We start from the raw sequence: 13895 nt of genomic DNA on the forward strand, positions 1-13895 counted from the left end.
CTTATGTTTTGGTTTCTTCATGAGGAGTAGCAGTAGTCCCAGTCCCAGAAACCCAAGAATGAATGAAATGAATGAATGCTTAGTGAGTAGCCCCGTGTACAATGAAATAAAAGTTATATGCACCTTGTAAGCAAATAAACGAACTAACATATGCAAGCAAGAAACTTTTGTTTCTGAAACAAAAAATTTCTGGAAAAAATCCATTTTCATCACATTCAAAATCAGTAAGGCATTTAATAAGGCAGAACACATCTTCCTTCTTGATAAACTGGAACAATGCGAAACACATGGTCCCACTACCAGATGGATTTAAAGGTGGCTGGACAACTGAACTGAATGAATAGTTCTTCCTGGTCTACATATAACTAGAGGTAAGTATGCAGTGGTTCAGTCCTGGATTTACTTCTGTTCAACTACTGCAGATGGGCTTATTCATGAGCACAGGTATTCCTGGGTTAACAAGAGCAATTAGGACCAGGGAGTTTGTTCTTAAGTGATATAGTCACAAAGCATGACATCATGTGACTACACAAACCTAGCGCAGCAATTCCAGTTGCAGTCAGAAAAATCCCGCAAATTCATTAGGCACAAGGTCATGTGATCACCATTGGCAATCTCCTGCTGGCTTCCCCATTGACTTTGCTTATTTTTCTGTATTTGGCCCTCACTCAAAAAACTTTGGACACCCCTGAAGTAGACCCTAGTCTGAGACAATATCCCGTAAAAAGTGAGTCTTCGAGGCTCCAGGAAACTTAAAAAAACAAAACAGGTACCGTATTTATTTGTGGAAAAACAGAATTTTAGCTGCCAAAATGCACTTAAAAATACCAATTTCAGCTTATTCACTGATGGGTTTATTCACAAATACAGATAGTCCTTGCTTAAGAAGAGCAATTAGGGCTAGGAACTAGATTTAAATAGATTTAGGCTTAATGTGAACCACTCCAATCTTGATTGCAGAAAATATGACTTCCGTAAGAGTTGTTAATGCCTGGAATGCACTACCAGACTCTGTGGTCTCTTCCCAAAATCCCCAAAGCTTTAACCAAAAACTATCTACTATTGACCTCACCCCATTCCTAAGAGGTCTGTAAGGGGCGTGCATAAGAGCACCAACGTGCCTACCGTTCCTGTCCTAATGTTCCCTTTGATTGTATCCAATTTCTTATAGTTATTACATACTTATGCTTATATATACGCTTATATTTTATTTATTTATTTATTGTTTCAATTTCTATACTGCCCTTCTCCCAAAGGACTCAGGGCAGTTTACAGTCAAAGTAAAGACAGTTAGTACAATTTTTAAGACCAGTTTAAAAGGAAAATTTAGAGTTGGTTGAATAACTTAAAACCAATAAAACCCCTCATTAAAACCCCACTAGGCCAGTCCTGCATGGTGAAACAAAAATGTTTTCAGCCCGCGTCGAAAGGTCCGAAGATCAGGGAGTTGACGGATACCTGGTGGTAACTTGTTCCAGAGGGTTGGTGCCCCCAGAGAGGAGGCCCTCCCCCTGGGCGCCGCCAGCCGACATTAACTGGCCGACGGCACCCTGAGGAGAACCTCCCTATGGGAGCGCACTGGTTGATGGGAGGTCGCCAATAACTATATCATATAGTTATTTCATGCTTATGCATATATATACTGTTGTGACAAATAAATAAATAAATAAATAATTAAAATGAACTCCATTGCTTAGGTGATAGTCATAAAGCACGACACTATGTCATCATACAAACTTACAGCAGCAATTCCAGTTGTAGTTGTTAGACCAGCCCTGCACATTCAGTACATTAGGTGCAAAGTCATCTGATTGCTATTTGCAATCTCCCACTGGCTTCCCCATTGACTTTGCTTGTCGGAAACCTGCAGTGAAGGTCATGGGATCACATGACCACAGGGTCTTACAACTGTCACAATTACCAACCGGTTGCCAAGTTCTTAAAATGCAACAGCTGAAATTTCAAGGACCAGCCATGAGTCTCCTCGTTCAGTGCCACTGTAACTCTGAACGATCACCAAATGAATGGTTGCTAACACATGGGTTTATCCATGAGTATATACTCATGAGTATATACAGTATTTGAGTTTCAATCAGTGTGCAATGTTTTAACTTTTTCATTGGGAAACACCAGAATTCCTGTTCTCAGAGGAAGGTAGAGCATTGGAGGATCCATTCTAAACTCTAGAGTCTAGAAAGAGTGCAGAGAAGAGCAACAAAGATGATTAAGGGACTGGAGGCTAAAACATATGAAGAACAGTTGCAGGAACTGGGTGTGTCTAGTTTAATGAAAAGAAGGACTTGGGTTGACATGACATAGAAATGTTCCAATATCTCAAGGGCTGCCACAAAGAAGAGGAAGTAAAGCTATTCTTCAAAGCACCTAAGGGCAAGACAAGAAGCAATGGGTGGAAACTAATCAAGGAAAGAAGCAACTTAGAACTAAGGAGAAATTTCCTGACAGTTAGAACGATTAATCAGTGAAAGAACTTGCCTCCAGAAGTTGTGAATGCTCCAACACTGGAAGTTTTTAAGAAGAAGTTAGATAACCATTTATCTGAAGTGGTGTAGGGTTCAGATAGGTAGGGGGTTGGACTAGAAGATTTCCAAAGTCCTTTCCAACTCTATTATTCTCTTCTCTTCTCTTCTCTTCTCTTCTCTTCTCTTCTCTTCTCTTCTCTTCTCTTCTCTTCTCCTCTCCTCTCCTCTCCTCTCCTCTCCTCTCCTCTCCTCTCCTCTTGTTTGTCATTATTTGGCTGAAATTTCAAACCCAGAATGTTAGGTTAAATTTGTACTTTCATGCGATTAAAAAAAGTATGCTTACAAATTCCCTCATGCCTCAACATTAGTTTCTTATTAAATATACAAAAAATAGCTCATCTAGATTTGTAGCTGACATTCCTTCTGGATGTCAATTCATGGGAGCTTCTGTCAAGTGTGTTAATCAACTTTGCTCCCCCCTCATGTTTTATTATTATCCACCCCACCTCCCCATCCTGTTTTCCTTTCTCCAGGTCTAAGCAGATAGGCAATGACTTCTTTGGACTTAGGCATGGCTTTCATTAGTTTAATGGCTATTTCCCCAGGAAACAATATGAGGAATGGGAGAGAGTGGGAGGGGACTGGTCACAAAATGTAGTGAAAGCCAGCTGTGGTGAAAGAACTACTGGCATAATAATGAATTGTTCTAACTCTCTTGGCTATGTGCTTTGCTGATGAGTCACTCTGCCTTTTGCCTGCATGTGGGTGGCTTTCAGTATGGAAAACAGAAGCATAAATCAGTGGATGGGTAGGAACATTAGCATTATGGAGAGTGGGATAAATGTGGAGTTTCCAGACCTTTCCAGGATTACTGCAACTAATTTGAGCAAAGGCTCTGGGAATTCCCAAGAGACAAACCCCAGCACAGAACAGTCTTCGGGAATATAGCTGACGTGAAACGTGTACTCACTGGGAAAATATAAAATTCAAAAAGGCATATTTTTTTAACCTGTTGGTTTTGCTTTTAGCCAACCTTGCTGCCCCTGATTAGGAAAAAGAGACTTGTATCTTTGCCTCCATCCCTTAGCTGAAAGAAGCCAGGATGTGATTGTTTTTATTCCCTCTTGATTGCTCCCAAAAGGAACAGAAGCACAATGCAAACTTCCCTGTTCAGGAAGAGAAACCGTTTCCCGCCCCCCCAATCCACATTTCATGCCTTTTCCTCATCCAGAAACAAATGTTTTCTTATCTCTTTTGCTATGACAGGCTGCAGTTCAGCCTTTGAGGTGTGCAGATCTCTGTAATAAACCTGTCAGCATGAAGGTGGGCTAGGCCATATGGGTAGCTCTGGCAGGAGCCCTGGTCACAAGCCAAGTCCCCTCCAAAAAGTCTGACGTTGCTGCAGTGATAAGATATGGCTCATCTATCAGTGGTGAGTTGCCCCCAGTTCGCACCGGTTCTATAGAACCGATAGTGAGACTGGCGGGAGGCTCTGTTCACTGACCTGAACGTCATTAAAAGCAAACTGCGCATGCACGCACGGGCACGATGCGAACCGGTAGTAAAGATAAGTAGAACCCACCCCTGCCATCAATGAGTGACCTGATCCCTGAGTACAGAAAAGCCTTCAGCATATTCACCTGCATTTTTCTCCTTTGCAAAATGTAGAGAGGTTCCTCTCTATCCTGAGAGGGGGAAAAACATGTTAAGGTCACTGTACATGTGATAGACCATATGCAAAGCAGGTCCTAGTTCAATTCCCACAAGCTTCAAGTGAAGAAACATTCAACTCGAGATTGAAATCATGGCATACAAGATGGAGCAAAGATAACACGCAATGATTTCTATTCTAATAGAATAAGACATTCTTGTCTAACCTGAAGCACAAAGGAACGAGGGCATCCTTGTTCAGCCCACAGTCCGCATGACAGCCGTTGATCATGCTGGCTGAGAGTTAAGTCACATTTGAAGATCACCAGGTTAGGCAAGGTTGGAATAAGACTGAGATGGGGAACCCTCGTTATCTTTAGCAATGGAAGGAAGGCCAGGCTACCCCCAATAATGTCTCCCTCTGCTTCTCTTGTGTTTCCTATTACCCCAGTAACCACAGCCAGGCTGAAAATCTGAATGGAGCAAGATGCATTCGGTATCATTTATATCAGTGGTCACCAACTGGTGGTCCGTGGACCACTGGTGGTCCTTGAGAAAATTTTGGTGGCCCGCAGAAAAATTATTTGCATTTTCTATATTGCACTAAATCAGGACTCCTCAGACTACAGCCCTTGGGCCAGATAGGTGCAATGAATACTTTTGTTGCTGCGGAGAGCCTCCCCCTTCGGGATCTTTTTGTGCAGGTCCGAGGGGGGGCAGAAATTCCGACTTGGGGTCTGCATCAGCCTCCTGGTGCAGGGCTTTGGGTGAAGACTGGAAGGAAGTGCCGCTGGTGGCGAAGAGCCTTGTTCCAGTGGGACTATATCATGGTCTGGAACTGGCTGACCATTCAGCCCATTGAGCACTAGGTGCCGGTACCTGGCCTTACACTCCAGCAGGTCTTCCCTCTGCTTGGAAAGCCTTTGCTCGTAGTCCTCAGTGAGGTGTTTCTACTGAGCCTCCTTCTTGGTCAGATTCACTTTGAAATGAGCCAGCTGTTTTGTCAACTCTTTCTTGTGGTAGCTGCTTAGCTCCAACAACTGCTTCCTGTTGGGGCCCTAAGGAGCCTGGGCAGGCAGGCAAGGAGTAGCGAGTAGAGGCTGGCAAGGCACCCCTTGACATGAGTGACATTGAGTTGGCCATGCCCATCCAGTCACATAACCACCTAGCCAGACCCACCAGTCATTAGGGATATCATATTAGTGGTCCATGGGATTTAAAATTATGAATTTAGTGGTCCCTGAGGTCTGAAAGGTTGGTGACCCCAGATTTATATCATAACTCAAAACTTCTAAAAATCAAAGAACCTGGAGACATTCCTGGGATTATCATTGAGTGACTACCAACTAATCAGTCCAGAAAAGAATCGCTGCTTCCCTGAGATTATCAGCAAGCAAAAACCAACAAGAGTTTGGTCATGTGATGCAAAAGGATACAGCATTAGAAAAAACAGATGCATCTGGCATGGTTGAGGAAAATAGAAGGGGGGATAATGGGTAAAGGGAATGAATAAAATCAAGATGATGACCGAAACGTTCTTGGAAAGACTGGGGATTATGGTGATGAGCGATAAAGACGCCAATCACTAGGAATAGTGTGGTAAAAGCTAAAATGGATTGCTGTGCAATAAAATGTTGGTATATAAATATTGCTTTCTCCAAGTTATGTGGCTTCCTGATGAAAAATTATAACCAGTAACACAATGGCCGAGAGACAGTTACTTCACACTGAGCCAATTTGCTGAACTATGATTTGTTAAATAGAGCAAAATTAACAAGTATGTGAGCAAGGTCACATACTGTGCTTAACTATATTATGTACGATCTCAGCCAATGTTTGTGATTCAGGCAAATTTATGAAAATGGAATCCTTGAGTACCAGATAAAAGCTTTTAAATACTGTATAAGAAAAGGTCTCAAATGGAACTCGGGTAACATATGTTTTCTTAACAAGTTGTTGAGGTAGAGATAATAATGATTTTATGTATCTGTACAAAGTGTAAGTAGGCACAATGTTAAGAGCACAGCGACAAAATCCAGAAACATTGCTCACTGAACCTTTGTCCAGTCTTGAACCGAAGCAGAAATGGATTGAAATCTCAACTACAAGGGGAAATTGCTATCTTTGATCTTAGTACTCAAAAGCAATGGAGAAACTCTGATCTTCTCCATGTAGTCTAAAATTATGTAAGGGAAGAAGTGACATCAGAGTTGTTGAATATACAAAGACTAATAATGGCACACACATTGGTGGTATTTTATCCTTGTACCGATTCTCAATGCTTAATGAAGGCAACATTTCAATATGCTTCTGCTTGTCAAAGCAAAACAATCTTCAAAAGAGACATCCTAGTATAAGAATGATTCATGATAGTTCAGATAGGGGCCTCTGGTGGCTCAACAGACTAAGGAATCTGTTATTAAGACAGCTGCTTGCAATTACTGCAAGTTCAAGTCCCACCAGGTCCAAGGTTGACTCAGCCTTCCATCCTTTATAAGGTAGGTAAAATGAGGACCCAGATTGTTGGGGGCAATAAAAGCTGACTTTGTATATAATATACAAATGGATGAAGACTATTGCTTAACACAATGTAAGCCGCCCTGAGTCTTCGGAGAAGGGCGGGATATAAATTCAAATTAAAAAAAAAGATAATTAGGTATTTGTTTGTTTAAATTTCAATGTTGCCTGACTTCTTGATGACTCTGGGTAGCTTACAAATTAAAAGAAAAAGGGGAAAAACACACATAGGAAAAACTGCGACCAACCAGACAAACATCCAATCTTAAAATAAACCTACATTAGGTAATTGGACTTCCACAACCAGCTTAACTGAACGATTAGGACAGGGGTGTCAAATTCAAGGCCCGTGGGCTGGATCTGGCCCGTGGGGTGTTTAGACCTGGCCCGCGGGGCCAACCTGGAAACAGCAAAGGAGTGGCCTGTGGTGCCTTTGCCAGTGAAAACAGAGCTTGGGAGCCTTCCCGAGCTCCATTTTTTGCCGGCAGAGAGTTGCAGAAAGCCGTCGCAGCCAGAAATGGAGCTCGGGAGCCCGTCTTTTGCTGGCAGTGCACATGGGCCATCACAGCTGCCCCCGACATGAGTGACGTCAAGCTGGCCATGCCCACCCTGGCCACATCCACTCTGGCACCCCGAGGTCAAACACAACCTTGATGCGGCCCTCAATGAAATTGAGTTTGACACCCCTGGCTTAGGGAAATAAGCAGATTTTGAGTAGTTCACAGAGCATCGTCCGGAGGGTGGGGCACATGAATTTTCAGAGGGGGATATCACAGTAGAGGCACTGTGCCTCTTGGGCCGTGTATGACGACATTGTTTAATAGATAGAGGCCACCCTCCTGCTTGATCACACTGGACAGGCAGAAAGAAGTGGAGATAAGAGATCCTTCGGTTATGGAGGCAGTATGCTAGTTACTGGCTTTTGAAGGGAGGGCAGCTTCAGACAAAGCATCTGGCTGTTCACTCTGAAAAGCTGTATTATTAAAGAACAGAGATGGCTTTGATCTAATTAGGCATGACTTTCCTTTGGTCTCTCTTCTCCCAGTCTGAACGGGTATAAAGACAAGGGAAAACCATGAACTGGATATTTTTATTTATTTTATTTTTTATTTTATTTGAAAGATAAAACCAACAATACAAATATACAAGTTAAAATACCATTTAAAAAACTTATTTAAAATTAGCCTGAAGTTAAAAATTACCGTCAATTAAAACCCCATTTAAAATTGCTAAAATTTCACTTTTAAAATCCAATTGAATAAAAGATGTGTCTTCAGTTCGCGACGGAATGTCGAAGGTCAGGTATTTGACGAAACCCGGGGAAGCTCGTTCCAGAGTGTGGGAGCCCCCACAGAGAAGGCCCTTCCCCTGGGGGCCGCCAGCCGACATTGTTTGGCGGACGGCACCCTGAGAAGTCCTCTCTATGGGAGCGTACGGGTCGGTGGGAGGCATGTGGTTGAATAGTATAAACCAGGGGTCTCCAACCTTGGCAACTTTAAGCCTGGAGGACTTCAACTCCCAGAATTCCCCAGCTAGCAAAGCTGGCTGGGACATTCTGGGAGTTGAAATCCTCCAGGCTTAAAGTTGCCAAGGTTGGAGACCCCTGGTATAAACTGAGCCTCAAAGTGTAAATAAATGCCAGGAACCATAGCTTCTACATGCAAAGTATATAGAAATCATAAGGTATAAGGTATAGAAATCAAATAAATAAATAAATAAATAAAAAATATGCACTCAACCACTGAGTTGATTTCGGCTTCATTTAGTATAAGACTGTTTTTGAAAATAACTTTTGAGACAGTGAAGCGACAAAAAAAAAACAAAAAACAGCAGGAAAGAAAACAAGCAAGCAGCTGTCACTTCCCCATTTTTTCCCCTAGCAAAAGCTGTGGCTGCAGCAATTCAAAAAGGCAAGACAACCTTCTGACCAATGGCATTTCTGTCTCCTCTTGGCCCAACATATTGTTGAAACTGGTCTAGGCTGGTGCTGACAAGCTGCTTCGAGGTCCCAGATATGCAAAGCCATCTCCCGAAGTACAGCCGAATTCTCAGAATGAGCAAACAAAACAACTTCTTTTTTTTCTCCCCAGCTGGATTGGGTTTAAATTGCAAGCCTAGCTGTTTTACCCTTTCCTTTCCTTCCCTCTTCTCTTCCAAAATTTCTCACCAATACAATTTCAGTGTATCCAGAAATATGTTTGGCCTTCTCCTCCCTAGAAGGACAGGGTTGGTGATTTCTTTTAAATTATGTTTGGCACTTTTGAAGTCTTGGCTGTAGCTGTTTAAGACAATTTACAATCCTACTCCAGCAGCCTCACTTCCCTAGGCACCCTTAAATATCCTGCAAAGTGGCAGCTGAACTCCAAACAAGCTCTCACTGGAAATTTCTGGTTCCCACTGTACAAGCTTCTCAGCAAAACTTAAGATGCAGTGGAATTTGTTCAACAATTTTAATTATGTCTCCAATCTGGCATTACCTGCCCGATTCCATTCTACACGTAGAAATCTCACAAACCAGTAAAATTACTTCCAGGAAAAAAGAATTCATGGGATTGTGGCCACATTTTCTTTTCACTTTGGAACTGGAAAGTGTCCCTTGGTTTACTTAGCTGGTTTTTTTTTCTTTTCTGGTTTATTACCACTATTATCTTAAACAATATATGAAACGTGTTCGTTTTCTTTATATTGATTTCACTTCTCCTTTTTTACTTTGGAATGAAAAGCTGATATAAATTAATTAATTTATTTTTATTTATTTATTTATTTATTTGATTTTATACCGCCTTCTCCCGAAGGACTCAGGGGTGTACAGGCAAGATAAAACCAACAATACAAATATACAAGTTAAAATACCATTTAAAAACTTATTTAAAATTAGCCTGAAGTTAAAAATTACCGTCAATTAAAACCCCATTTAAAATTGCTAAAATTTCACTTTTAAAATCCAATTTAAGCCAGCCCACGAATAAAAGATGTGTCTTCAGTTCGCGACGGAATGTCGAAGGTCAGGTATTTGACGTAAACCCGGGGGAAGCTCGTTCCAGAGTGTGGGAGCCCCCACAGAGAAGGCCCTTCCCCTGGGGGCCGCCAGCCGACATTGTTTGGCGGACGGCACCCTGAGAAGTCCCTCTCTATGGGAGCGTACGGGTCGGTGGGAGGCATGTGGTTGAATAGTATAAACCAGGGGTCTCCAACCTTGGCAACTTTAAGCCTGGAGGACTTCAACTCCCAGAATTCCCCAGCTAGCAAAGCTGGCTGGGACATTCTGGGAGTTGAAATCCTCCAGGCTTAAAGTTGCTAAGGTTGGAGACCCCTGGTATAAACTGAGCCTCAAAGTGTAAATAAATGCCAGGAACCATAGCTTCTACATGCAAAGTATATAGAAATCATAAGGTATAAGGTATAGAAATCAAATAAATAAATAAATAAATAAAAAATATGCACTCAACCACTGAGTTGATTTCAGCTTCATTTAGTATAAGACTGTTTTTGAAAATAACTTTTGAGACAGTGAAGCGACAAAAAAAAAAAAACCAGCAGGAAAGAAAACAAGCAAGCAGCTGTCACTTCCCCATTTTTTTCCCCTAGCAAAAGCTGTGGCTGCAGCAATTCAAAAAGGCAAGACAACCTTCTGACCAATGGCATTTCTGTCTCCTCTTGGCCCAACATATTGTTGAAACTGGTCTAGGCTGGTGCTGACAAGCTGCTTCGAGGTCCCAGATATGCAAAGCCATCTCCCGAAGTACAGCCGAATTCTCAGAATGAGCAAACAAAACAACTTCTTTTTTTTCTCCCCAGCTGGATTGGGTTTAAATTGCAAGCCTAGCTGTTTTACCCTTTCCTTCCCTCTTCTCTTCCAAAATTTCTCACCAATACAATTTCAGTGTATCCAGAAATATGTTTGGCCTTCTCCTCCCTAGAAGGACAGGGTTGGTGATTTCTTTTAAATTATGTTTGGCACTTTTGAAGTCTTGGCTGTAGCTGTTTAAGACAATTTACAATCCTACTCCAGCAGCCTCACTTCCCTAGGCACCCTTAAATATCCTGCAAAGTGGCAGCTGAACTCCAAACAAGCTCTCACTGGAAATTTCTGGTTCCCACTGTACAAGCTTCTCAGCAAAACTTAAGATGCAGTGGAATTTGTTCAACAATTTTAATTATGTCTCCAATCTGGCATTACCTGCCCGATTCCATTCTACACATAGAAATCTCACAAACCAGTAAAATTACTTCCAGGAAAAAAGAATTCATGGGATTGTGGCCACATTTTCTTTTCACTTTGGAACTGGAAAGTGTCCCTTGGTTTACTTAGCTGGTTTTTTTTTCTTTTCTGGTTTATTACCACTATTATCTTAAACAATATATGAAACGTGTTCGTTTTCTTTATATTGATTTCACTTCTCCTTTTTTACTTTGGAATGAAAAGCTGATATAAATTAATTAATTTATTTTTATTTATTTATTTTTGTCACACAGTATATATAAGCATAAGCATGAAACAACTATACAACACATAAGCATATATATGAGTATGAGTATGTAATAACTATATTAATTGGATATAATGAAGGAAAACAATAGGACAGGAATGGTAGGCATGTTTGTGCTCTTATGCACGCCCCTTACAGACCTCTTAGGAATGGGGTGAGGTCAATGGTAGATAGTTTTTGGTTGAAGCTTTTGGGATTTTGGGAAGAGACCACAGAGTCAGGTAGTGTATTCCAAGCATTAACAACTCTGTTACTGAAGTCATATTTTCTGCAATCAAGATTGGAGCGGTTAACATTAAGCTTAAATCTATTGTGTGCTCGTGTATTGTTGCAATTGAAGCTGAAGTAGTCTTTGACAGGAAGGACATTGTAATAGATGATTCTATGAGTTAAACTCAGGTCATGTCGAAGGCGGCATAGTTCTAAATTTTCTAAACCCAGGATTTCAAGTCTGGTGGCATAAGGTATTTTGTTGTATTCGGAGGAGTGGAGTACTCTTCTTGTAAAATATTTCTGGACACGTTCAATAGTGTTAATGTCAGAAATGTGGTATGGGTTCCAAACAGTCGAGCTGTATTCAAGAATTGGTCTAGCAAATGTTTTATATGCTCTGGTTAGTAGTGTAGTGTTTTTGGAGAAGAAGCTACGCAAGATTAGGTTTACAACTCTTAAAGCCTTTTTTGCGATGTAGTTGCAGTGGGCTTTGGCACTTAGATCATTTGATATGAAAACTCCAAGATCTTTAACAGGGTGGGGGTCATCAGTAAGGTAATGTCCATCAAGCTGGTACTTAGTGTTTAGGTTCTTTTTTCCAATACGTAACACTGAGCATTTGCTGATTGAGATTTGGAGTTGCCAAGTTTTAGACCATTCAGATAAGAAGTCCAGGTCTTTTTGGAGGATAGCTGTATTGTTGGTGGTGTTAAATAGTTTGACATTGTCGGCAATAGCAACCTGTTTCTCAATACAGATGTAGTGTTACATTTGACTTGTAGTACTTTTCAAAATGCCATTTTTCTTTCTGGATATAGATAGCATGCACAATTAGTCCTTCCTGTTTTGATCCTGAGAGTAGCCATAAAAATAGAGTAGGCAGAGGAGTGAAAGTCTGACTGAATTCACACACCTTGCCAAGCATGACCTGTTGAGCTTGCCAATCAGAAAGATCGGTGGTTCAAATCCCTAGTACAGATCTCCTGCGTGAGCAGGGGTTGGACTAGATGTCTTCCAAGGTCCCTTCCAACTCTGTTACTGTTACTGTTGAGAAATTCACATATCAAGCTAGGCCAAGCAGATCACTGTCTGGCTTGAGAGCTTCATTTTGCAATCCTTGGAGTTCCTTCAGATCATATTTACTGAAAATGACCACATAAGTGCATCACTTTGAGGTTAGAAATGCATTAAAAGTTGTACACTCAGAAATAGGAGTCTCACATTTAAAATACAGAATCCTTCCCCTGAAGGTCCTCCTGTTCAGATCCACTCACATTCATGATCTCGCTCCATCTTACTTCGTGTTCCTTGGGCCTTCAAAAAGCTGGCTGTTTGACACCCAAATGTTATTCACACCTACATTAAGTCATAGTTGCAAATTGCGACAGCTGGATTTAGGCAGTAATCCATACCCAGGGGTGGGCTTCAAAATTTTTTAGTAAGGGGCTCTCTTCCCAGTTGCTGGGTGGGCGTAGCCATGGTGGGCGTGGCCTAGTCAGCCTCCTGCACCAGGACCGGGAGGGGGGGTTGCCCTCCCTGGGCTCCAGAGGCTTTCTTTGAGCCTCCAGGAGGGTGAAAAAACTTTCGGTAGGCCCGTTTTTCACCCTCCCCGAGCCTCTGCCCGCGACCTGCACTTACCTGCATCCAAAACAGGCCACATGGGGACTCCTGGGAGGGGAGGGGCAAGGTGGGCGGGGCCAGCCAGGAGTGGGTTTTGGGGGTTCTTCGAACTGCACAGAATCTTAGTTAGAGGTTCTCCCGAACCCCTGCGAACCCCTAGTAGCCCACCCCGTCCATATCTGAAAAACCACACAGTAATATAGCTTAGCAGAATGTTTGAACCCAGTCAGAGATTCCTACCTAGCCAACTCAAAAGTTTCACGGCTGATTGGCCACTTCTAGGTCCAAAATATTTATTTATTTATTTATTTATTTATTTCGATTTTTATACCGCCCTTCTCCCGAAGGACTCAGGGCGGTGTACAGCCAAGTAAAATTCAATATATAAACATTAAGAGAAAGTTAAAAAACATATTATAATGTGGCCCAAATTTTAAAACAAATTTAAATCTTCAAATATAAATAACCCCAGTAAAATTTCAGTCCAGTCCCGCTTGAATAAATAGGTGCGTTTTCAGCTCACAGCGAAAGGTCCGAAGATCAGGCACTTGACGTAAGCCAGGGGGAAGTTCATTCCAAAGCGTAGGAGCTCCCACAGAGAAGGCCCTTCCCCTGGGGGCCGCCAACCAACATTGCTTGGCGGACGGCACCTGAGAAGGCCCTCTGTGTGAGCGCAGGTCGGTGGGAGGCATAAGGTAACAGCAGGCGGTCCCGTAAGTACCCGGGTCCTAAGCCATGGAGCGCTTTAAAGGTGGTAACCAAAATCTTGAAGCGCACCCGAAAGACCACAGGAAGCCAGTGCAAACTGCGCAGGATTGGTGTTACATGGGAGCAACGAGTTGCTCCCACTATTACCCGCAGCTGCATTCTGACTAACTGCAGCCTCCGGGTGCACTTCAAGGGCAGCCCCATGTAGAGAGCATTG

General features: G+C 42.2%; 1 long non-coding RNA gene across 1 annotated transcript; it reads right to left on the minus strand.

Moving 5' to 3' along the window:
• Window positions 1–726: 726 nt before the first annotated feature.
• LOC131188172 (uncharacterized) lies at window positions 727–9290 on the minus strand. The gene is made up of 3 exons (XR_009152730.1): window positions 8568–9290; window positions 4121–4165; window positions 727–2755 (listed from the first exon to the last, which is right to left on the minus strand). It is a non-coding gene; the product is annotated as an uncharacterized LOC131188172 (long non-coding RNA).
• Between the last annotated feature and the right edge of the window lie 4605 nt (window positions 9291–13895).

This window comes from Ahaetulla prasina, chromosome 1 (genome assembly GCF_028640845.1).
Source record: "Ahaetulla prasina isolate Xishuangbanna chromosome 1, ASM2864084v1, whole genome shotgun sequence".
Classification (NCBI taxonomy): domain Eukaryota; kingdom Metazoa; phylum Chordata; class Lepidosauria; order Squamata; family Colubridae; genus Ahaetulla; species Ahaetulla prasina.